The sequence below is a fragment of the Carcharodon carcharias genome, chromosome 2 (genome assembly GCF_017639515.1).
Source record: "Carcharodon carcharias isolate sCarCar2 chromosome 2, sCarCar2.pri, whole genome shotgun sequence".
NCBI lineage: Eukaryota > Metazoa > Chordata > Chondrichthyes > Lamniformes > Lamnidae > Carcharodon > Carcharodon carcharias.
This window is the reverse complement of record NC_054468.1, coordinates 122,175,157-122,200,699: the sequence shown is the minus strand read 5'-3', so window position 1 is coordinate 122,200,699 and position 25,543 is coordinate 122,175,157. Positions and strand designations below refer to the sequence as shown.

Sequence of the window (25,543 nt, the reverse complement as noted above, 5' to 3'; positions counted from 1 at the left end):
TTCAGACCCCTCCCACCCTTTCTCGAATAAGGCAATGAGAGGAGGCAGTAGGAGTTTGACAGGTCGAGATAGCCCAATGAAGATTCCAGTATCTTCCACCAATAAACATCGACAAAGTAATGTGACGAGCAAAGGGCTACATTCCCACCCATCCACAAGTGGATACTTTTGGAATCCAGAACTGAAAACGGCAACTGCTACCACAAAAAGTAAGTTTCAAATGGAGGGGACAAGTGATAGATAGATTCTAACAAATAAACATCAAGGAATTTCAGAACGGAAAGGATTGAAGGTTCCATGTAAAACATCACTGAAAATGTAATTTGAAGCCACAAGCATGATCGCTATGATTGCCCCATAGTATCTGCCCCCAGAATCAAAGGGTGTCCCTGAAGAAGCTGTCTGTCTCACTAACAAGCGAGGCCTTCTAATGGTAAGATAGATTTGGGTTTTATGTCAGGACGTTGGAGGAATCATTCATTCTGATGTCATTCTTTCTGATCTCTAACGTTGGCCATTTGAGAGTTGGGAAAACAGGATTTGGTGGGTAGAGGCTTTTTGGCCACCTGGACATAATGTCCAGTCGAGGTAAAATGCAAATACAAGTATCTGGTTCTGCTTGAATCTTCTGGGAAGACCCTGAAGATTGAAGAATGGGGACAAAGGATAGACTCGAAGCTAGTTCATTCACAATCCACGTCCATCCCTACTGGAGAATGGCCTCGAGACAAGGTGATGTCCTGGAGTACCCTTTCAGTGTATGGATGGAGTGCTGAGAGACAACAGCCAGAGTTCAAGATACCATAGATAAGCATTGAATCACAAGAGCAAATTGACATGATTTCTGCAATACTGGCCAATCAATCAGTATGATGTGCTGACAAAGTAGATAGAACTGTCTTCACCCAGTTTGTTGACATACCAGAGCACTGTTTGCTCAGGGGTGTAGATTTCACCCTGTATCAGCGCCAGAAATTGAACTAGAGCAAACCACACGGGCCGAGGATTAAGCTTGCTGACACGCTGAACACATTGTGTTAGAAAGTACCTGTGAGAGGAGTACCTATACTGAGCGAGTAACCATCAGCTAAGTCCTACATCGGCAAAGGTTGCAGAGAACACTCTGAAAATGCTCTGCTCCAAGGGCAATGTTAGCTGAGAGATGTACTGGGAAATTATCGATGGAAAGATGGGGAAGAGAAAATTGTTTCTTTTTAAAATTCACTCGATGTGGGCGGCTCTGGCAAGGTCAGCATTTATTGTCCTGCCTTAGTTACCCTCAGGTGGTAGCAGTGAGCCCCCTACTTGAACCACTGAAATACACTGGAGTGATTTACTAGGCCACTTGAGGGCAGTAAAAGGTCAACCATGTCAGGATTGGCATTACATGTAGGCCAGACCAGGTGAGGACGGCAGATTTCCTTCCTGCTCACTTTTACTGAGGCTGGCTTTTTATTACCAGATTTTGCATTTTAAAAGCCTGCAGATTGTAAAGTGACACAATGCCAAGCCAGATAAGTAGTTAAATGTTCTGGAGTTACTCCATCTGTACCTTTGAAGAATGTAGTTGCAAACAAAGTTGAGAGTTATGATTTACTAATAATTTCTTTGATTATTTACCTAGCTTCTCCACACGGCAAAGAGAGTTCACAGCAGGATGGCACTGGGGTAAGACGGCTTGAGGCTAGTGCCTCACTGGGCAACTCTATACATGGGCAAACATGGGAATAAAGCGTTAATGTCTTGGGTGAACCGACAAAATAACATTGACTATATGCAGGGTGTGGATAGAGCTACCTTGCCCTTGATGGTAGGATTTGTCCCTCCAAGCGTAATCTGTGATAGTCCCCACAGCTCTGATGAGGATACTTGTAGCTCCCCCCCAACAAACTGCTGGCCTCTATATTGGAGAAGGTGTTCATCAACAGGAGCTCATGTAAATCTGAGCTTGCATTTCTTAGGAAAAAAACTCCAAACACAAAGACTGGTAGAAGGACAATTGGCTTCCTAGGCAACAGAATATGCTCGAGTATTGCTGAAAAAAGAGACATGGGGTTAAAGCTTTTCATCTTGCATTCATCAGGGCAGACGCAAGAATGCCAAATTTCAAAGGAAGCAAATTATACTAAATGGGAAAAGCATGTGATTGATTGGCAAGTATACTCCGATTGGTCGAGGCGCATTCTCCATGGCAATGCGAAGGAGCTATCAACTCCCACACTTTTGTTCAATTCAAAAAAGATACAATACCTGAACATGTTCCTTTTGCCTGCAGAGGACAAGTCCCCACATGTGAATATATGTAACTTCTAGCAAGTGTAAGTGAGCCATATTGCAAGCCCAGCTGATAATCTTAAATTGGTTGTTGGCGTAATTCTTAGCACACTCAGCATTGTTCAGTAAGTGCTGTCCAATCACAGAATCACATCTAACATTAGACATTATGTTCTGAGTTTTGCAAGCTGTAGGGACGTGCTGTTTGCTATGACCTGCTAATCATTGAGACGTATGGCCTACGTTCCTGGCATCGTACCTGCACTAAAATTCATATACCACATTATTCATTTGAGAGATAGGCAGAATATCTTTTTAGCTTGACAGAAGCATCCTGTTAGTGGAAAACACCACTCGTGTTTTCTGTTTATTCATTCATACGAATATATGAATTAGGAGCAGGAGTTGGCCCCTCAAGCCTGCTCTGCTTTTCAATAAGATCAAGGCTGCTCTGAATGTAACTCAACCCCACATTCCCGCCTACCCCCGGTAACCCTTCACACCCCCTTGGTCATCAAGAATCTATCTAGTTCTGCCTTAAAAATATTCAAAGACTCTGCTTCCAGCGCCTTTTGGAGAAAGGGAGTTCCAAAGACTCTCAACCCTCAGAAAAAAAAATTCTCCAAATCTGTCTTAAATGAGCGACCCCTTATTTTTAAACAGTGACCCTTCAAGGGATGTGGGTTACGCTGGCTGTGCCAGCGTTTATTGCCCATCCCTAATTGCCTTTGAGGAGGTGGTGGTGAACTGCCTTCTTGAACCGCTGCAGTCCCTGTGGTGTAGGGAGGGAGGGAGGGAGGGAGGGAGGGAGTTCCAGGAGAGAGGGGAGATTGAACAGGCAAAAGCACAGAAGATGGCACAGGTTGAGCTGGACAGGATTAAAGTTAGTGACCTTGTAAACTAAATGAAAGACGACAAAAATCACACTCTCATGGCTCCCTCTCTATGATTCAAATAAACCACCATTTCAGAGTCTTTAAAGAAAAGTCCAATGGGTTTGATTCCAAAAACCAACGAGGTTGAGTTCATTGACCTCTGATGGCCAATAATAATCTGACCCATGTTACTCTGCCTTGTTGCTATACCATTTCACTGAAATAATTACAAGTGACTATTCAAGGCCTTGGAACTCCGAACTCAAACCTCGGCAGGAAGGTTTCATTACCACTACCCTGGGTGCTATGAAAATCTTGTCACCCTTCAGACTAATATAAAGGTGCCCAAGAGTAGCGTCAAAGAGCTGGTTAGAGTTTCTGTAGACTTGTAGGCCTCCCACTCAGTTGGAAAAAAGATGCTGTCTAAGGCCCGCAAGAGGTGGAAGTGCCCGGAGAGTTCACTCAGTGGGCTGAGAATCTAGAGAAGGTACAACTATGGTTATAGAAAGCGATAGAATCAAAACTGGGCCAATCCACATAGGGGGCATCAAGCAGGTGACCCTCTACCACCAATACCATTTGAAAGATCAAACTGAAAGCCACCCAAAAATACAAGATAGTCAAAAACCCACATTACCCCGAGGATCCAATATCATCTAATTCTGACTGAAGCTTCTCAAAATACAGAACTGGATAGTCAGATAATAGATTGGTTAAAAGGAAATACTGCAACACCCTAATGACACCACAACTGGAATTCTTTATGCAGCTAACAAAATTGGAATCCTAGCCCTGTCTCAGTCGGGAGATTCAATCCCTTTTGCGATTGTCCAGAGACAGGAACTCGGAGTATTCCAGCGACGTAGTCAGAACATCTCTCCAATCGCATGCAAAGGTTCTCAACAATGTTGCTTGGTTCAGGAAACTGAAAGTGCTCAAGAAGATAGAGGAATTTTTAGAAACCAAGCATACGCATATCTACAAAAACAGGGAGTAACAAAGACTAGAGTCCATGGTAGGAGATTTACTGGATTTGGAATAGCAGGTGCTGGTTCACTCAAGCAAAACCTGAGAACTGGGATGCAGTTTGGAGATGGCAAGAGTTTGAGAGATGGATGAATCTTTAATATCAAGGCTCAGGCATCAGATATTATAATGACAGAATGCTTAATTCATGCATGAATACATATCTCAATCTCAAACATTCCCAGTGCATAGAAGGGCTTCCGTTAAGCTGTAACATGTTCAACTAGGTAAAGCCTTACTTAAAGATATACCAATAAAAACTTCAACAACATAACACTTTTTTCAGCAATGCTTAAGTTCTGTACTACCACGTGACTATTTGCATATCTGAGACAGAGATACAGCAAAGACCAAATTCAGGATAACAACAACATAGTTTGTCTCACAGGCAAGTTAAGAACAGAGAAGCCATCTATCGAATTTCTCAGAGTATATAAGACCCAAGGTTATGCCAGTGTTCATTTCCAAGTGTATTGATCATTGCACCTCTTTCAACTAAAAAGCTTGGGGGACAGCCATTCCTTGGTTTATTCCCCATGCCAATGCCTTGACCAGAGTTGACTTTAATTTAAACAAAAGCTTGGTAGTTAACTGTTCCCTGGTGCATTTTGCATGGCAATGCCTCTACTAAAATCCACTTGCTAACCTATCAGCATTCTCTTCTCATGTGATATAAATTGTTGTTCCCTTTGAGATTTGGTATTCTTGCGATTATATCCTGATGAATGCAAGATAAAAAGCTTCGACAGCATGTCTCTTTTTAAAAATGTTTTCACAGGATGTGGGTGTCGCTGGCTAGGCCAGCATCTATTGCCCATCCTTAATTGCCCTTGAGAAGGTGGTGGTGAGCTGCCTTCTTGAACCGCTGCAGTCCATGTGGTGTAGGTACACCCACAGTGCAGTTAGGAAGGGAGTTCCAGCGACAGTGAACGAATGGCGATACATTGCCAAGTCAGGACGGTGTGCAGCTTGGTTGGGGGTTGAGGGGACGGGGGATGGACAACTTGTAGGTGATGGTATTCCCATGCACCCTTGTCCTTCCAGGTGGTAGAGGTCACAGGTTTGGAAAGTGCTATCGAAGGAGCCCTGGTGAGTTTCAGCAGCACAAGTTCCATTCTAACCAAGTGACTATTCATATAGTTAAATCATGCAGCAGATGCTTGGAACCAAATGAAACTCATTTGTACATCTGGAAAACACCTATCGATCGCACAGATCAAATGCCACAACAAAACCCTGGATGAACTGAGAGACCAAGTGCCGAAAAACAAATGGACCTCGTATGAAGAATTCATGTCAAGCACACAAAGAATTACTTGGCAAGCTTGGTGTAATATCTGCAAGAAGGCAGCACGTGGCAGTTGTGGACATTATGCTATAGTCTGAGAACAATGCCAGGATGCCTGAGGGGGCATGGGTAGAAATGTGTAAAACACAAAGCAGTTAACAACCATGAATTTCAATCTAATCAAAAGCTCCTCAGCCAAACTCTTGGGTTTTGTCGTTGATGCAAGAGGGGAAGTGGTTTGAAGAAAAAAAAAACACCCTCGTGAAATTTTTGAAAATTGTGTCTTACACACATCTATTCCAAGCGTCTCTCCAGATTAAACAATATTGCTCAGAATGGGAATGTTACAAACCTTTAGTAATTTGTATTAGGTAATATCCAGTCAAAGATTAATGCCTAAAGATTGGCATTAAGTGTGTTTTTAAATGTTTGTCTCACTCATTATTGTGAGAGGCGTTGTCATTGTGCTTCTTAATCATTAAAGTTGATGTTCGGTAGTAATAAATGCAGAAAGGATGCTAACTGCATGACACGCTGACTCTCTTTCCTTTGGTGGTGGAACCTGTCCTTGGTGAATAATGCAATAGTAGGCACCAGTGCCATAAACAGATTTACCCAACGCCCATGTAACTGCAACCCCACCCAACAGCACCAGCGAATCTCCCTGCAGGGATGTTAGTGCTGGTCCTGTTAAATGCAGCCCATCCATTTTGTACAGGTCCCATCAGCCCTAAAACAGGTCCCAATACCTCAGAAACCGGATGCCCTCCCTCCCACACCAGTTCTCCAGCCATGTGATCAATCTCTCAATTCTCCTAATTCAATGCTCACTAGAATGTGAGACTGGAAGCAATCCTGAGATTATTGCTTTAGAGGTCCTGCTTTTCAATATCCTTCCTAGCTCCCTGAAATCTGTTTTCAGGACCTCATCCCCTTTCCTACCCAAGTCATTGTTTCCGATGCGGATCACCTTTGACTGTTCACCCTCCCCGCAGAAAGATGTCCTGCAGTCACATCCTTGACCCTGGCACCAGGAAGGCACTATACGATCCTGGAGTCATGTTTACGGCCATAGAAATGCATGTCTGTTTATTTAACTAATGAATCCCCTATCAATACTGGTCTTCCCCTCTTCTTCCTCTCCTCCTGTACAGCTGAGCCGCCCGTGATGCCACAAACCCGGCTCTGACTGCATTCCTTTGAGAAACCAACACCCTCACCAGCAGCCAAAATGGAAAACTGACGAGTGTGCATGACCTCAGGGGACTCCTGCACTAATGGAATATTCCATTCCACGACTGTATTAAAAAAGAGAAAGACTTGCATTTATATAAGGTCTTGGACATTCCTCAGCACTTTATAGTCAATGTGAAGCCTTTGAAGTGAAGTCACTGTTGTCATGTAGGAAATGTGATAGCCACTTTCACACAGCAATGTAGTAATAACCAGATAATCTGCTTTTAAATATGTTGACTCAGGGAGAAAGATTGGCCTGGACACCAAGGATAACCCTCCTGCTCTTCTTCAAAATATTCTCATATGGTCTTATACATTCACCAGGGGTGGCAGATAGGGCTTCAGTTTAGCATCTTATCCAAAAGATAGTGCCCTCTGGCACTGCAGCGCTCCCTCAGTACTGACCCTCTGGCACTGCAGCGCACTTTCAGTACTGACCCTCCGACAGTGCAGCGCTCCCTCCGTACTGACCCTCCGACAGCGCAGCGCTCCCTCCGTACTGACCCTCCAACAGTGCAGTGCTCCCTCCGTACTGACCTTCCGACTGTGCAGTGCTCCCTCAGTACCGACCCTCCGACAGTGCAGTGCTCCCTCAGTACTGACCCTCCGACAGTGCAGTGCTCCCTCAGTACTGACCCTCCAACAGTGCAGCGCTCCCTCAGTACCGACCCTCCGGCAGTGCAGTGCTCCCTCAGTACCGACCCTCTGGCAGTGCAGCGCTCCCTCAGTATTGACCCTCCGGCAGTGCAGCACTCCCTCAGTACTGCACTGGAGTGTCAGCCTGGGTCTCCTGTACTCAAGTGTCTGGTGTGGGGGCTTGAAACTATAACCTTCTGACTCAGAGGTGAGCGCGCTATACTGGGTGTCTAAACAGTGTGTGAATGAACACACCCTGACACAGGCTAGTCTAGTTGGAGCAGTCTTTCACACTCTGACGCAGCTGTTTTAATCCATCCCAAAGTACTCAGTAAGATCGAGTTTCTGCGAGAAAACATTTTAACTCACAAAATGTTGTTGGGTGGGGGCTGTTGTATGTGAGAGAGGCAGAGAGAGAAAAGTAGGTAGCTTATTAGAAAACCTAGGATAATAAAGACACCTCACCCTTGAAATATTTTTTAAGATTTGAAAATAAACCCCTGTGAAGTAATCTTTGCAAAATGAAAGCGACTTTGATGAAAGAAAGATGCTTTTAAGTTTGGCTAAAATCTGGTTAGAATTTATAGGTTATTCTGACCAGATTTTGAAAACTAGGCCACATCTGTAATTTGTTAGAAGACATGTCAGAACATTAAACTGGCTTCAAGCAGTTAGTCAAGATTAATATTAAAAAGGGGCTCTCTGATCAACTTTAAGTTGGCGGGAACACTCTCAAACGCAATGATACTAGATGACAAACCTCAAATCAGAGAGCCCCATGATTTATTTGACTTTCTTCACTTTCAGAACTAGAACTTGTTGCAATTTTTCTCTGTTTCAATTAAAATTCAAGGTGCAGTTCACCCAGTTCACACAAACTTCTCTGGCGCTTTGGGAAGGTCGGTTAATATTTTAAACTCTGCAGGTATACCAGCACTCCAAGGGCTAAATTACAAGGGAGGATTACACAAAGTGGAATTGTATTCCCTGGAATTTAGAAGGTTAAGGGGTAATTTGATCCAAATTTTCAAGATATTAAGGGGAACAGATAGAGTCGATAGAGAGAAACTGTTTCCACTGGTTGGGAGGAGTCTGGGACTAGGGGGCAGGGTCTAAAAATCAGAGCCAGGCGATTCAGGAGTGCAATCAGGAAACACTTTTACACACAAAAGGCTGGTAGAAATTCGAAATGGCAACTGATGCTTGATCAATTGTTAATTTTAAAAAAAAAGAGATTGGCAAAATTTTGTTAATTAAATGGATTAAGGAATGAGATAAAGCTGGGTATATAGTTAGGTAGCCGATCAGCCATAGTCTCACTGAATGGTGAAACAAGTCCGAGGGTCCAAGAAAGGCACAGCGAGGGGCCGAGCGACATTTATAAAGTTCTTGTGTAATTTTAGTATTAAGAACTTCTGCTGTACACATGATAGAAACAATCCATAAAGTATGTAAGTTAGTATAATTCATCAAGTTTATGTAAATGTCATTGTTAATTGTGTGTTTGTTTTTATGTTTTAGTTCAGATGCTGAGAGTGATTGAAAATAGAAAAGCTTAACTGTGTTTTGGCTAGCTAAACTAAAATCCTTAACATTCACCAAGGTTAATTATGTTTTCATACACTGTTTAAGTTTGTTTCTACGTGCAAAGTTATTAAACTTTGACGCTGCACAAAGTTTTGATAAACACCCTGGTGTGAAAATTAAGAGTTGCCCATTGCTGTAAAATGAACCGTTACCTTGAAGTTAATAATTTAGCTGTATCTACCCTCCCCAATTCTAATTAACCTATGACCTGAACTACTTCCTGCTCCTGACTTACACAAAAAAATGAACATCGGGTTGAAGCCAGTGTAGCTCTCGATGTTATCTCCTCTCTTGCCACAACGGTACGTTCAGATCCAGCAGTGCCAAAAATAACTACAGCCTCTCCCATCTCAGTACAGACTGTGTACATAACTTCATTCTTGAACTGGAATGGTGCCTTCCCTGTGGAAATACTCCTAATTTTCAATGATGGTATTTTGCAACTTTATGAATGGTGCGAGACATCAGTTAAATGGCTTCTGATACACGTGGAAGTCACGTGCTATTTTAAAGTAGAACTTGCAGTAATATCTGATTCTTTCCAACAGAAAGCAGCCAAAGTGAGGATCAAGTTACTGTACAAGGCACAAGTTCAGCATTTTAGAATTCATCAAAAATACTTAACCACTCCTGTCACAATGCTGAGTGTTGAAGGAATGTCTACAAGTTAGAGTTATAATTGGGTAAGTCCTCAAATTGGATTCAGAAATTGAATGTCCAAGTCCTTTCATGGCCTGTGGGAGTTAGTTCTCCTCCCACTAACCACACTCCCCTCATACTTCACGCTTGCCAGGTACACTGCAAGTCCAAACCGCCCTGAGAGGAGAAACTGTTTCGAGTGGCTGGAGGGTCAGTAACCAGGGAACACAGGTCAAGGATAACTGGCAAAGGAACCAGAGGGGAGATGGGGAGAATGTGCTGGAGGGCCAGGGAGATGGGAGCAGGTTCAAGCAGAAATTTTCAAATGGAATTGGATCTATATTTGAAAAGGAAAAATTTGCACGGCTTGTGGAGAAAGAGCGGGGGCATGGGATTATATGATAGCTATACCAAAGAGCTGACAAAGACATGATGGACCTAATGACCTGCTTCTGCAGCTATATGATTCTATAAGTGCGTATATGCAATCTGTAGAAATCCTAGTGAATGGTGAATAGTGTTAGCAACTCTGTGTCTGCAATGCAGAAAGGTGATTTAATGTTTACACAAACTTTAGGCAAGGTCATAGAGTCATAGAGTTATACAGCACAGAAACAGGCCCTTTGGCCCATCGTGTCCATGCTGGCCATCAAGCACATATCTATTCTAATCCCATTTTCCAGCACTTGCCCATAGCCCTGTATGCTACGGCGTTTCAAGTGTTCATCTAATATATGTTTCCAGGAATGTCACTGACCTCATCTCCTCTGGTGATCTTCCCTCCACAGCTTCCAACCTCAGTCTCCCAACCTCAGACATCCCGCTTCTACTTCCTAACCAAAATCCACAAACAGGACTGTCCCGGCAGACCGATCGTGTCAGCCTGTTCCTGCTCCATGGAACTCATTTCTTGTAATCTTGACTCCATTCTCTCTCCCCTTGTCCAGTGCCTTCCCACCTACATCCGCAATTCCTCTCACACCCTACATCATATCAACAATTTCCAGTTCCCTGGCCCCAACCGCCTCCTCGTCACCATGGACGTCCAATCCCTCTACACCTCCATCCCCCACTGGGATGGTCTGAGGGGCCCTCTGCTTCTTCCTCGAACAGAGGCCCGAACAATCCCCATCCACCATCCATCCCTGAATAATTTCTCCTTAAACTCGTCTCACTTCCTGCATATAAAAGGTGTGGCTATGGGTACCCGCGTGGGCCCCAGCTATGCCTGTCTCTTTATGGGGTATGTGGAACATTCCTTGTTCCAGTCCTTCTCTGGCCCCCTCCCACAACTCTTTCTCCGGTACATCGATGATTACTTCGGTGCTGCTTCATGTGCTCATCTGGACCTGGAAAAATTTATTAATTTTGCTCCCAATCTCCACCCCTCCATCCTTTTCACTTGGTCCATCACTGACACTTCCTTTCCTTTCCTTGACCTCTCAGTCTCAATCTCTGGTGATAGACTGTGCACCAATATCCATTACAAGCCTACCGACTCCCACAGCTACCTCGACTACAGCTCCTCACACCCCGCTTCCTGTAAGGACTCCATCCCATTCTCTCAGTTCCTTCGCCTCCATCGCATCTGTTCTGATGATGCCACTTTCCAAAACAGTTCCTCTGACATGTCTTCCTTAAACAAGGTGTTCCACCCACGGTAGTTGACTGGGCCCTCAACCGTGTCCGGCCCATCTCCCGTGTATCCGCCCTCACACCTTCCTCTCCCTCCCAGAAACATGATAGGGCCCCCCTTGTCCTCACTTATCACCCCACCAGCCTCCGCGTTCAAAGGATCATCCTCTGCCATTTCCGCTAACTTCAGCATGATGTCACCACCAAACACATCTTCCCTTCAACCCCCGGCGGCTTTCAGCAGGGATCGTTCCCTCCGGAACACCCTGGTCCACTTCTCCATCACCCCCTACACCTCAACCCCCTCCCACGGCACCTTCCCATGCAACTGCAGAAGGTGCAACACCTGCCCCTTTACTCCCCCCCTCCTCACCGTCCAAGGGCCCAAACACTCCTTTCAAGTGAAGCAGCATTTCACTTGCACTTCCCTCAATTTAGTCTACTGCATTCGCTGCTCCCAATGTGGTTTCCTCCACATTGGAGACACCAAACGCAGACTGGGTGACCACTTTGCAGAACACCTTCGGTCTGTCCGCAAGCATGACCTCCCTGTCGCTTGCCATTTCAACACTCCACCCTGCTCTCATGCCCACATGTCCGTCCTTGGCCTGCTGCAATGTTCCAGTGAAGCTCAACACAAACTGGAGGAACAGCACCTCTTCTTCCGACTAGGCACTTTACAGCCTTCTGGACTGAATATTGAGTTCAACAACTTCAGATCATGAACTCTCTCCTCCATCCCCACCCCCTTTCCGACCCCCCTTTTTCTAATAATTTATAATTTAAAAAAAATTTTCTTTTCCCACCTATTTTTAAATTTATTTCGATCTATTGTTTTATCTCCACCTTTTAACCCATTTCGATCCCTTCCCCGCACCCCACCCCCACTAGGGCTATCTGTCACTTGCTTGTCCTTTCTACCCTTAATGTCTCCATTAGCACATTCCTTAGCTAATATCACCACCATCAACAGCCCTTTGTCCTTTTGTCTATGACATCTTTGGCAATCTCTTCTTTACCTCCACCTATCACTGGCCCCCTATCCAGCTCTACCTGTCCCTCCCCCCTCTACCAGCTTATATTTCACCTCATTTCTCTATTTCCATAGTTCTGTTGAAGAGTCATACGGACTTGAAACGTCAACTGTGTTCCTCTCCGCAGATGCTGTCAGACCTGAGTTTTTCCAGCTATTTTTGTTTGTGTTCTTAAATGTTGTGAGGGTTCCTGCCTCTACCACCCCCTCAGGCAGTGTGTTCCAGATTCCAACCACCCTCTGGGTGAAAATGTTTTTCCTCAAATCCCCTCTAAACTTCCTGTCCTTTATCTTAAATCTATGCCCTCTGGTTATTGACACCTCCACTAAGAGGAAAAGTTTCTTCCTATCTATGCCCCTCATAATTTTGTATAGCTCTATCAGCACCACACCCCGCCACCCCCCCCCACCCCCTCAGCCTCTCTGCTCTAAGGAAAACAACCCTAGCCTATCCAGTCTCTCTTCATAGCTGAAACGCTCCAGCCCAGGCAACATCCTGGTGAATCTCCTCTGCACCCTCTCCAGTGCAATCACATCCTTCTTATAGCGTGGCAACCAGAACTGTACACAGTGCTGCAGCTATGGCCTAACTAGCGTTTTATACAGCTCCAACATAACTTCCCTGCTCTTATATTCTATGCCTCGGCGAATAAAGGCAAGTATCCCAAAGCCTTCTTAACCACCTTATCTACCTGCCCTGCTGCCTTCAGGGATCTATGGACATGTACACCAAGGTCCCTCTGATCCTCTGTACTTCCCAGGGTCCTTCCATTTCATCGTGTATTCCCTTGCCGTGTTAGTCTTCCCAAAATGCATCATCTCACACTTCTCAGGATTAAATTCCATTTGCTACTGCTCTGCCCATCTTACCAGCCCGTCTATATTCGTCTTGTAATCTAAGGATTTCCTCCTCGCTACTTACATCACCACCAGTTTTCGTGTCATCAGCGAATTTACTTATCACACCTCCTATACTCACATCTAAATCATTAATGTACACTACAAACAGCAAAGGTCCAAGCACCGATCCGTGCGGTACACCACTCGTGACAGGCTTCCAACCACAAAAACAACCTTCGACTATCACCCTCTGCCTCCTGCCACTAAGCCAATTTTGAATCCAATTTACTAAACTGCTCTGGTTCCCATGGGCTTTTACCTTCTTGACCTTGTTAAAAGCCTTACTGAAGTCCATGCAGACCACATCAACCGCATTATCTTCATCTGCACAACTAGTCACCTCCTCGAAAATTTAAATCAAATTTGTTAGACTTGATCTTCCCCTGACAAAGCCATGCTGACTATCCCTGCCTCTCCAACTGGAGATTAATCCTGTCCTTCAGAACTTTTTCTAATAGTTTCCCTACCACTGATCTTAGATTCACTGGCCTAAAGTTCCCTGCTTTATCCCTCCTACTCTTCTTGAATAATGGCACTACAGTTGTTGTCGTCCAGTCCTCTGGCACCTCTCCTGTGGCCAGAGAGGATTTGAAAATTAATGTCAGGGCCCCTACAATCTCCTGTCTTGCCTCCCACAGCAGCCTGGGATACATCTCATCTGGGCCTGGGGATTTATCCACTTTTAAGCCTGCTAAAACTGCTAATACCTGCTCCCTCTCAATGCTAACTTGTTCAAGTATGTCACAGTCCCCCTCCCTGATTTCTACACCTACATTGTCTTCCTCCATAGTGAACACACATGACAAGGAATCATTTAAAACCTCACCTACGTCTTCCGGCTCCACGCGCAGATTGCCACTTTAGTCCCTAATGGGCCCTACTCTTTCCCTGGCTATCCTCTTGCCCTTAATATACTTATAAAATTCCTTGGGATTTTCCTTTATCTTGCCTGCCAGTGTTTTTTCATACCCCCTCTTCGCTCTCCTAATTACTTTTTTTTTTAAAGTATCCCCCTACACTTTCTATACTCCTCTAGGGCTTCTGCTGTTTTTAGCCCTCGGTATTTGCCATAAGCCTCCTTTTTTCTTTATCCAATCCTCTATATTCCTTGATATCAGGACTCCCACTGGTCTGATGTCGACTTTCCTACAAGTAGTTGCTCCCTGTCCACTTTGGCTAGATCCTGTCTTATCATATTGAAATCAGCCTTCTCCCCAATTCAGGACCTTTATTTCTGGTCCATCTTTGTCCTTTTCCATAACTACCTTAAATTTTACAGAGTTATGGTCACTATACCCGAAATGCTCCCCCACTGACACTTCTACCACTTGCCCGGCTTCATTTCCTAAGATTAGGTCCAGTATTACTACTCCTCTTGTCGGACTTCCTGCATGCTGGCTCAAAAAGCTCCCCTGGATGGACTTCAAGAATTCCGCCTCCTCTAAGCCTTTCACACTAAGACTATTCCAGTTAATATTTGGAAGTTGAAATCCCCTATTATTAGCCCATTATTTTTACACCTCTCTGAGATTTGCCTGCATATCTGCTCCTCTATCTCCCCCTGACTGTTTGGAGGCCTTTAGCACACTCCCAGGAAAGTGATTGCTCCCTTTTTGTTTTTAAGTTCTACCCATTTGAGGAACCTTCCAAGATACCATCCCTCCTTACTGCAGTAATTGACTCTTTGATCAATAATGCAATGCCACTTCCTCTTTTACAACCTTCCCCTATCATGCTTGAAGATTCTATACCTTGGAATATTAAGCTGCCAGTCCTGCCCTTCCCTCAACTAGCCTTACATTATTCCCTTGTGCCTTAACAGGTCTATATTTGCTCTGCCTTCCAGACTGACTTAGTTTCTCTTCTATATTTGGCTGCGCATCATCCCCGACTATACCTCCACTCTGTATCCCATCCCCCTGCCAAATTAGTTTAAACTTCCCCCAACAGCACTAGCAAACCTCCTCGCAAGGATGTTGGTCCCATTCTGGTTCAGGTGCAACCCGTCCGACTTGTATAGGCCCCACCTTCACCATAAACAGGCTCAGTGATCCAGTAAACTAAAGCCCTCCCTGCTGTACCATCTCTTCAGCTACGCATTCATCCTCTCTATCCTCCTATTCCTATACTCACTAGCATGTGGCACAGGCAGTAATCCAGAGATTACAACCTTTTAGGTCCTGCTTTTTAATCTGCCAACTAGCTCCCTAAATTCTTGTTGCAGGACCTCATCCCTCTTTTACTCTATGCCGTTGGTACCAATGTGAACCACGATCTCTGTCTGTTCACCCTTCCCCTTGAGCTGTTCTGTGACATCCTTGGCCCTGGCACCATGGAGGCAACACACCAGAAGCGCCTGTCTGCACCCCTCACTATTGCTCTTGCACTCCCCCCTGCCCTTGTGCAGCTGAGCCACTCACAGTGCTGTGAACTTGGCTCTGGCTGCACTCTCCAGAGGAACCTTCACCCTCACTGTTTTCCAACACAGAAAAATGGTTCTTGGGTGAGGGGCACTCTGGGGCTTTCCTGACCACCTGCCTGCCTCCCATCTTCTGACTAGTGGTCACCCATTCCCTCTCTGACTGCGCTTCCTTAAGCTGCGGAGTGACCACATCTAAAAGCGTGCTATCCACGTAACCCTCAGCCTCGTGGATGCTCCGCTGTATCTCGGGCTGACACTCGAGCTCCAAAACCCGTTGCTCAATCTGTTCAAGACGGTGGCACTTCCTGCACATGTGGTCATCCAGACTGCAAGGAGTGGCTAAGAATTCCCACATGCTGCAGGCCACACAACACACGGGACTGAGCTCCCTTACCATACATTTTGTTTGTTTCTAATTAAAAGACTATTTCCTCAAATTTAGGCCCCGCTCTGCTCACTGAAGTCTCGCTCTTTAAGTCCCGCTCTCACCGAAGTCTTCCTCTTTACAGCTCCCTGAGTTGAGTGCATTAAGCCACTCACAGTTTCACATCCACTTATAAAAAAAAATCTGAGCTGGTCTGGACACCACATCTTAGAAAGAAGATACTGACCTTGGTGAGAATGCAGCACAGGTTTACCAGAATGATGCCAGCATTCCAAGGCTTACATTATGAGGAAGAATTACACAAACTAGGGTTTATTCCCTGAAATTGAGAAGGATCAGGGTGATTTGATCAAAATGATCAAGATATTAAGGGGAACAGGCAGGGTAGAGAGAGAGAGAGAGATTATTTCCACTGGTTGTGGAATGTAGGACTGGGGCTGGGGTGGGCATAATCTGAGAATGAGGTGCAGACCTTTCGGGAGTGAAAAGGGGAAACAATCCTGCACACAAAGAGTGGGAGAAGTTAAACTCTCTTCCCCAAATGCTAGGTCAATTTTTAATTTAAAAACAAGAGGATGGTAGATTTTTGTTAATTACAGGGATTAAGGGATATGATGCAAAGCCAGGTATATAGTTAGTTAGGTCAATCATGACCTCATTGAATGGTGGAACAGGGTCAAGGAACTGAATGGCCTCCTGCTGTTTCCCTATACCTAGAAAATGATCAAAACTCCTCAGACATTTTGAGATGAGCTTGGGTTGAATATTGGAATCTATTATTCAACATTTTGCACCTTTAAAATCAAGTTTACCCTCAAGCATTAAAAACGGGAGTTTGGACTTTAATGCGGTAGAACCAATCAGCCCCCAGATAAATGACTGGTTTAAAGCAACATTAAATCTTTCACAAATGTTTGATATTCTCTGTACAGAAATAAGCATATTAAAAAGTACCCTTCTATTCCCTTAAAACAAAATTAGTAGCTTCTAAATAATAAATTGACCTGTGTTAGCCAAGCCATATTGAACTACTGCATATGTGAGAATAAGATACATCAATTAATCTGCAGTGGAGATATTTCTACTTATGCACAAATTCACTGTCCTTGCTCAAATGTGGTATCTAGAATAAGGAGTCTCCCTCATGCTTCTGGAACGTCCCAGTGCATCAACAAAGATAATTGCTACATTTTGGCAGTTATTTATATTTAATATGATGCTGTATATGAGCTGTTTAAAAAAAAACACATCTTGACCAGTCTCTGAAAGCAAACGGTGGGTTCACCTTCCAAGTGTGATCATTCTGAAGAAAGAGTTATATTATGGATATTGTTATGGCACAGCTGATGGTAAACGCTGAGCTGCTCAAACCCCAAAGGGAAACTTGAAAACAACTGCCACAACTTGTTTTGCAATTTGTATAAATTTCGAGATGCGCGTCTTGAATTCAGTAGTAATAAGGCCACCGAGTCTTATAGGTTTCTTACAAAACTAAATTAAACCTTTATCAATAGAAGAAATGATTTTAAATATATACATAGATCGACAAATTACTATAACTTCTAAATCCCCTACTTAATTTAACTCCCAGTTACACTTTCACTAAGGCAACAGTAAGACACACATTTTAAAAGATCCAAGCAAAGAAGCATAATACCCTGAACAATCCAATTCAAAGTGAGTTTTTTTACCTTCAGTTTGTTGTAAACAGCAGCTTGAGGCTTAGGTGCTGAAGGCTTTGCAAATGCCTGCCCTACACACAGCCTTCTCTCCTTTATACATATTTTCCTCTTTGAATGCAAATTCCCGTTGTTTCCCTTTGCCTTTGGACTTTACCTCTCTGCTAATAAAAATCTCTCATAGTACTAATTTTACCAGTTATCTTTGGGAAAAATAAACACACTGTTTCTGAACTTCACCTGGCTAAGTGACACATTTCACCCCTCATTTGAAAACAATCTAGTCTGATTTATTTAAAAATACGAACGCTTCGTACCTACTTAACATTTCAAACCTAGCTTATCTTCCAATACATCAAAGCCTTCAGATCAGCTGCCTTCAATTCAATTAAGTCACACATAGACACAGAACCATTGAGACAGACTCCACTATTACTCTACTTAACAATAAATTCCAATAACATTACGAGGGTTATTAAATCTTCCTGACGATATGAACTTTCAGAGCCTCATTCTATCATTCACACTTTTTATTTAAGATGCTATACTGGATGTCCCATGAAGCATCAATTATCAATGGAGACTTCAATTAATCTCCATTTTAGTCCTAATCAAAACAGGGGCAGAGACTCATTTGCTGCTATGTCCAATGCCGTTCCCACCGACATTTAATATCAGTTAAAATCAGAATCAGCTACTCTTTCACAGATTGTTCAATTGGTGGGTCATTTATGCCACAATACAACAGTAGAAAAAGTTTTGACTTATGTTCATTTCCCACCTCCTGCTGGGAGAAGAGCCCACAGAAGAAATGAGAATTTCTACAAGGGGGCGGGGTCTATAGTGACCAAAGGCCACAGCTACTCATCAGGGCCCAACTTAAAAAAAAACAACTTTTCTTAAAAACAAAGTGAGGTACTTCAGGCGATGTACCTCTATGTGAGGAAAACATTTTAAGAAACGTACAAACACAATTCTTTGCTTGTTCAGTATGTATACAAAAGAAAACAGACAGCCACTCTCATTTTTCTCAACAAGAATTCCAATGTTAAAAAGATCCTGCGTAAAATATTACAACTGCAGTCAGGATACAAGTGGGTAGGTTTGTGGTAAATGCGAAACAGTCAGGCTGATGGTGACCATTGGGTTTTCTTTTTTTTGCCTCATACACTGCCAGGAAAATTACTCCATCCTTCAACTTTCAGAACAAAGAAATGAGTTTTACTCAGTCTCTTTGGCATAATTAATTCACCATGACAAACAGGAAGCAAATGGGTCAAATAGATTTTGGGGGTTCAGCCTGCATTTGCTTCTATAGATGTGCTACAAGAGTTCTTTCTACTTAGATCAAAGCTAGTAGAGTTACAAGCAGTTAACAGGGAGGAGAGAGGAGGCAGAAGCTGACATAACGGTCTCTGGGGCTGGAGAGTGAATCCAGCCAACTTTAATCAGATACAGTCTCCTCTGGGTGAAATTAGTGGCCCAGGACCATAGCACAATGCTCAATTTAACAGATGGAGGGTTGGTGAGAGAAACGGAACAGTTCAGATGAGCACTAGGAATTCTCATGGATGCAGGACTATAGAGGGCGCTTCACTCAAACTACTTCATATAAAGTTTTAATTTGGATTCCAAGTGCCTGGTGGCCGTGAAGTAGCTTCCGCTCTTTATGTTGATTAATCCAGTGGCCGATCTTGTAACTCAGCAGCCAGGGGACAGGAAAGGGACTGAGCAGCATGAATACTGGGACATAGGGCACAAAATGCTGAAGCAGTTTTTATGTAGCCCAGAGCTACTCGATCATAGATGACAACAATGCAAAAATGTTCTTAACCTGGCAGTGCTTTTCTCAAAGTGTTACAAAGGATGAAGTAAAACTCTCCATCACATCCAAAGACTTCTCTTGATCTTCAAATACTTGAATTTGGGCTTGTGGCTACTCCAATTGAAGAAGGCGGGGGTGTAGTGGTAATGTCACTGGGCGAGTAATCCAGAGGGGCCCAGCCTAACACTCTGGGGACCCGGCAGCTGGTGGAATTTAAATTCAATTAATAAATCTGGAATTAATCTCGGTAAAGGTGACCATGAAACCATTGTCAATAATAGTAAAACAAAACCCATCTGGTTCACTAATGTCCTTTAGGGAAGGAAATCTGCCGTCCTTACCTGGTCTGGCCTACATGTGACTCCAGACCCACACCAGTGTGGTTGGCTCTTAAATGCCATCTGGACAAGGGCAATTAGGGAAGGGCAATAAATGCTGGCCTAGCCAGTGACGCCCACATCCCATGAACGAATAGGAACAAAATTATTGTACCAGACTATGGCAGTAAATACAACATTACTACAGCAGCACCAAAAAACTTAGGAAAATAAAAAGGACTACCTACTGGCTATATCCCTCCCCCATCCTCTTAAGTGGCAAAGCCAGTCAGATGGGCAATGTTCATCATGTTACATCAGCCATAAAACAGGAAGAAACTGCGTGGAGTTTAGAGAAAGCCTTGAGGACTCTGAATGGCTGCAGATAATTAAATTGTAAATTATTTAAAGCTTTCAAATTCCCCCAAGCGTTCATTGGAAAAGGCAATTTTGCATGCATCAGCCCTCCTATGGATGGGGTGAATGAAAAGGACAAGGGTAAATGCACTATTCACAAAGCTATCACTTTAGACTGGTTGGAGAAAGGCTAGATTTTCAGTAATTGTGTCAGTCACCTGAATTGACTATCTCCAAACCTGGCAGAGATTTAACATTCCAGTCAAGTCAAAATCCTAGAGACTATCCTTGGCTACTACGCTCAGAAACATGTAATAATTATCAGGAAAAATATGCTGTGACAATGGTTGGACTAATCTATATTTTGTCATTTTAAAGATTATTCAGTGTGGAAATACTTTACCGTGGATAGATGTGCAATGGGTAAAATTCATTAAAATTCTCAGATCGGTGGGCTGTAGCAGGGCATGCCAGTTGAAAATGCAAGTGCAAAACAGAAGCTTTATTATTTTTTTAAAATCTGCAATAGATGCTAAACTGCAAAAACTAAGAGATTCCATTATATATTTCTGCCAACTTTTGTGGGCGTCAGCTGTGGCTCAGTGGGTAGCACTCTTGTCGCTGAGTCAGAAGCTTGTGGGTTCAAGGCCCACTCCAGAGACTTGAGCACAGAAACCCAGGATGACGCTCCCAGTGCAGTACTGAGGGAGTGCTGCACAGTCGGAGGTGTCGACTTTCGGGTGAGGCATTAAACTGCGGGTGTTGTCTTACCTAAGATTCCATAGCATTATTCAGAACAGCAAGGCAGTTCTCCATGGTGTCTTGGCCAATATTTATCCCTCAATCAATACCACAAGAAACAGATTATCAGGTCATAACAACACTGCTGTTTGTGGGATCTTGCTGTGCAAAACTTAGCTGCCACATCTCCTACATTAGAACAATGACTACAATTCAAAAGTGCTTCATTGGTTGCAAAGTGCTTTGGGATGTCCTAATGGTTGTGAAAGGCACTATACAAATGCAAGTCGTTCTAGTTTCCAAAACTTATGCCTTCCAAACGCTTGATTCATGTGCCTTTTGTTCATTGGCTGTGTACAATTGTTGTCCATCAATATAAATACAACACCCGTGTGACTTACGCTAATGGAAATTACGTATCTTAATTCATTTTAAGCTGGCTTGACTATCTAACAAGCACGAGCACACAATAGTATTTCTCATTAAAGCTTGTGCCATCTTTCATTGTACAAGAATTGCGAAAATAAAAACAGAGATGACCAGGAGTGCGACTTATATTAGTTCTTCAACTGCTATCCTTGTTTTAGGGCAAGCACAACAAACCTAAAATGGTATTCTGAATCTGGTTCATTTTAACCAACTTTCTCAATCAGCCTGACCTTTTTCCTGGGCTAGGTTTCATTACTATAAGCACACACACACAGGAAATGCAAAAGTTCCAGAAATTTGGAAACCGCAAAAAGTGGTTAAATAAAAATAACCCCTGTTGGGATTTAAATCTAATGTTGGATTTCTGTTTTCCATCTCTCAGTTTCAGGTGGGTGTGCAGGGATTATTTTGTGCGATGACGGGAGTGTCTAGCTGTCAGATGTAGAAGGACTGTAAGAGCACACATAAAAGCTAAAAACATTAATCAAGTGAAGAAATGTAGGAAATTTAAGCTGCATTTTTTTCAACTTAAAATAAACATTATACTGTATTAAAAAATAACCCACACAATCTTCCCATAGATAGAATCATGTGGCACTGAAGAGGCCATTTGGTGCTGGCTTTTTGACAGCACTTTATAGATCTGGTAATGTGCAACAAGACAGGATTAATTAATAACCTCATAGTAAAGGTGCCCCTAGGTAGTAGTGTCATAACATGTTTGAATTTTGCATTCAATTTGAGGGAGGGAAGAGTGGGTCCAGAACTAGTGTTTTAAACTTAAATAAGGGCAATTATGAGCGTATGAAGACAGGGCTAGCTAAAATGAACTGAGGAATTAGCTTAAGCGATAGATCAGTACAGAGGCAGTGGTAGATATTTAAGGAGATATTTCATAACACTCAGCTAAGATAAATTCCAGTGAGAAAAGGAAGACTTCAGAGTAAGGATGCACCATTGGTGGCTAACTAAAGAAGTTAAAGATAGTATCAAATTGAAAGAAAAAGCATACAATGTCGCAAAGATTAATGGCAGGTCAGAAGATTTGACAGAATATATAAACAGCAAAGGATGACTATAAGAATAGGGAAGGAGAAATTAGAGTAGGAGAGAAAGCTAGCCAGAAATATAAAAACAGATATTAAGAGTTTGTACAGGCATTTAAAAAGGAAAAAAAAAAGTAACTAAGGTGAGCATTGGTTCTCTACAGTGTGTGTCTGGGGAATTATCATGGTAAAGGACACAAATAATATCCCAAAAATAATTTTGTATCAAGACGTGAAAGAGAGGGAGGAACTTAAAACAATTCCAACCACCTGGGAAAGGCACTGAGAAAATTAATAGAACTAAAAGCTGGCAAGCCCCAGGTGCTGATGGACTTCATCCTAGAGTCTTAAAAGAATTTCCAAAATTCCCTAGATTCTGGAAAGGTTCTATCGGATTGGAAAATAGTGAATGTAATTCCTCTATTCAAGAAAATAGGGAGACAGAAAGCAGGAAAACACAGGCCAGTTAGCTTATGGGAAATTGCTGGAATCTATTATTAAGGAAGTTATAGTGGGGCACTGAGAAAATCTCAATGCAATCAGGCAGAGTCAACATGGTTTTGTGAAAGGTAGATCATGTTTGACTAATTTACCGGAGTTCTTTGAGGAAGTAACAAGCAACATGGATAAAGGGGAACCTGTGGATGTGCTGTATTTAGATTTCCAGAAGGCATTTGACAAGATGCCACATCAAAGTTTACGACATAAAATAAGGGCTCATGGTGTAGGGGGTAACGTATTAGCATGGATGGAGGATTGGTTAGCTAACAGGAAGCAGCGAGTAGGCACAAAGGGTAATTTTCAGGTTAGCAGGGAGTAATTAGTGGGATCAAAGCTGGCGCCTCAACTATTTACAATCTATATAAATGATTTGGATGAAGGGTGAAAATTTGACAGATGGAGTATAATGTGGGAAAACGTGAACCTGTCCACTTTGGCAAGAAGAATAGAAAAGCAGTATACTATTTAAATGGAGAGAGACTGCAGAATTGAGGTACAGAGGGATCTGGGTGTCCTGGTACATGAATCACAAAAAGTTGGTATGCAGGTACAGAAAGTGATTAGGAAGGCGAATGGAATGTTATTTATTGCACGGAGAATGGAATATAAAATTAGGGATGTTTTGCTACGGTTATACAGGGTGTTGGTGGGACCACATCTGGAGTACTGTGTACAGTTTTGGTCTCCTTATTTAAGGAAGGATATAAATGCATTAGAAGCCGTTCAGAGAAGGTTCACTCGACTGATTCCTGGGATGGGAGGGTTATCTTATGAGGAAAGGTTGGAAAGGCTGGGCCTGTATCCACTGGAGTTTAGGAGAATGAGAAGTGATCTTTCTAAAACACAGAAGATCTTGAGGGGACTTAACAGGGTGGATGCTGAAAGGACGTTTCCCCATGTGGGAGAGACTAGAGCTAGGGGATACCGTTTGAAAATAAAGGGCCTCCCATTTAAGATGGAGATGAGGAGAAATTTTTTTCTCTGAGGGTCGGGAATCTTTGGGACCTTGTTCCACGGAGAGTGGTGGAGGCGGGGTCAGAGGTAGAGGAAGAGAGATTCTTGACTAGCAAGGGAGTCAAAGGTTATCAGGGGTAGGCAAGAAAGCGGTGTGGAGGCCACAATCAGACCAACCATTATCTTAATGAATGGCGGAGACAAAGGGTCTATTCCTGCTTGTATTTTGTATATTCATATGTTCCAAATAGTCCCATTCCCCCTGCTAACCAACTTGGATTTCTTTCTGCTCAGCATGTGAAACATACTATGTTGGAAAGTCTGTACTTAACTAATCCTTTTTGGTTCATGTTTCACAACACAAACATTTAAAACATTAAAAAAAAAGCAAAAATTTCCACAGCTGTCCAAACTCTAACAAACTGCTGGGATGTGCGGGCATGAAGGCCACAGGGATATTTAAATGGCGTGATCCAAAGTATTTGCTCCACTACATTGAAATTACAATTTCAAAGCTATATTAGATGTACCTGTCTCCACAATGAGAAGTAGGCCCATATTCAAAGCAACCTTATTACTACTAGGTGTTAATTGGTAAAAAGGGCCAGAGGATAAAAAATTTACTCAGTGAGTTACATTCTGGAATGCACTGCTTGAAAGGACAGTGAGAACATATTCAATGGGAACTTTCAAAATGGAATTGGATAAATACTTGAAGGAGGAAGGTTTGCAGGACAATGGGGGGAAAGAGGAGGAGAGTAGGACTAATTGGTCTTTCAAAGAGCCAGCAGACATGATGGGCTGAATGGCCTCCTGTGCTGTATCATGCTATTATTCTAAAGGCAACATTTGTGATACTTGAGTTTCTATTTAACCATCAGGAGACATCTAGTTAATTTTGCTAATTTCCTTGTGCGAATAAAATACAATTTTAGAAAGCTATTTACAATGAAGGGAGCAGAGTTAGTATGTAAAAAGCAGAAGGAACAATATATTTCTGCAACTTAAAACAACTTTGTAACAATACTGGTTACTTTAAACACAACCCGTGTGAAACTTGCTAACTGCTTTTTGTAAAAAGCACCAATCTTCAAAAGTATTGTGCCTTTCACTAACTCCTGTGTTGTGGCTCTTCCTGTCTCCAAATGGCAGGGGGGGTGGTGGTGGTGGAAACGCACAGTAGCAGCTAAACCGCGTAAGCAGGGGGCTGTTTTTAGGCTTGTGTTCGAGGCCCAGGCAAAGCCCTCTGTACTAACTCGAGAGCCGACTTCCTTCTAGCATGTTCCCAGGCTTTGTTCGGAGCTCTGGGCTAGGGCTCTGCAATCCAAACGCCACACAGCACTAGCTGAACAGGAAGTTGTCAATCACCTTATTGTCCATTTGCCAATTCTGTCCCTTTCTCAAACAAAATAATGTTTACAAGCTGTGCTGGTCGGCTGTGTGCGCTCTTGCCAAGACTTTAGACAAAGCTGATTTGTGTGTCCTCTCCACCACCTCACTCAGAGGGAGGGACGGCAAAATGCTTTTGGAGACACTCGAGCTGCATTATCTGTTTAATTTCATGCCTACTGGAAAAGGATTCCTGTTTATTTTGTTGAATAAGGGTGTTGTGTAACTCCGCTCTGTACGGCCAGCCAACTGAGTCGAGTGTGAAAGACACACCGACAGTTATTCAATGTGTTCACACAGATTTCATCACAATGATACTAAACTAAATCTCCCCTTGATCTTAAACCAACTAGAACATATCTCAACGAT

At 43.1% G+C, this 25,543-nt stretch overlaps 1 protein-coding gene across 2 annotated transcripts in view; it reads right to left on the bottom strand.

The window, feature by feature from the left end:
* Nucleotides 1-25,543, bottom strand: part of LOC121289511 (sprouty-related, EVH1 domain-containing protein 2-like) — a 173,805-nt gene that overhangs the window by 14,721 nt on the left and 133,541 nt on the right. The window lies entirely within an intron of this gene.